Below are 284 nucleotides of genomic sequence, written 5' to 3'. Positions count from 1 at the left end.
CGCATAACCTCAGGCAACTCCAGCCGATATGCCACTGGTCCCACCCGCTCAACCACTCTGAACGAACCCATGTACCTCGGACTCAACTTAGTCTCTGTCAATGACCTGTTAGGACCCCGCAATATAGCCATCTTGAGGTACACTCTATCATCAACCTGAAACTCAAGATCCTTTCTCCTCTTATCAGCATAGCTCTTCTGCCGATCCTGAGCCTCCCTCATGTTCAGCCTCATAACTCGAATCTTCTCTGAGGTCTCCTGAACAAAATCCGCACCATATATGCT

The sequence above is a fragment of the Camelina sativa genome, chromosome 12, assembly GCF_000633955.1.
Source record: "Camelina sativa cultivar DH55 chromosome 12, Cs, whole genome shotgun sequence".
NCBI lineage: Eukaryota > Viridiplantae > Streptophyta > Magnoliopsida > Brassicales > Brassicaceae > Camelina > Camelina sativa.
This window is presented reverse-complemented; position numbering follows the sequence as displayed.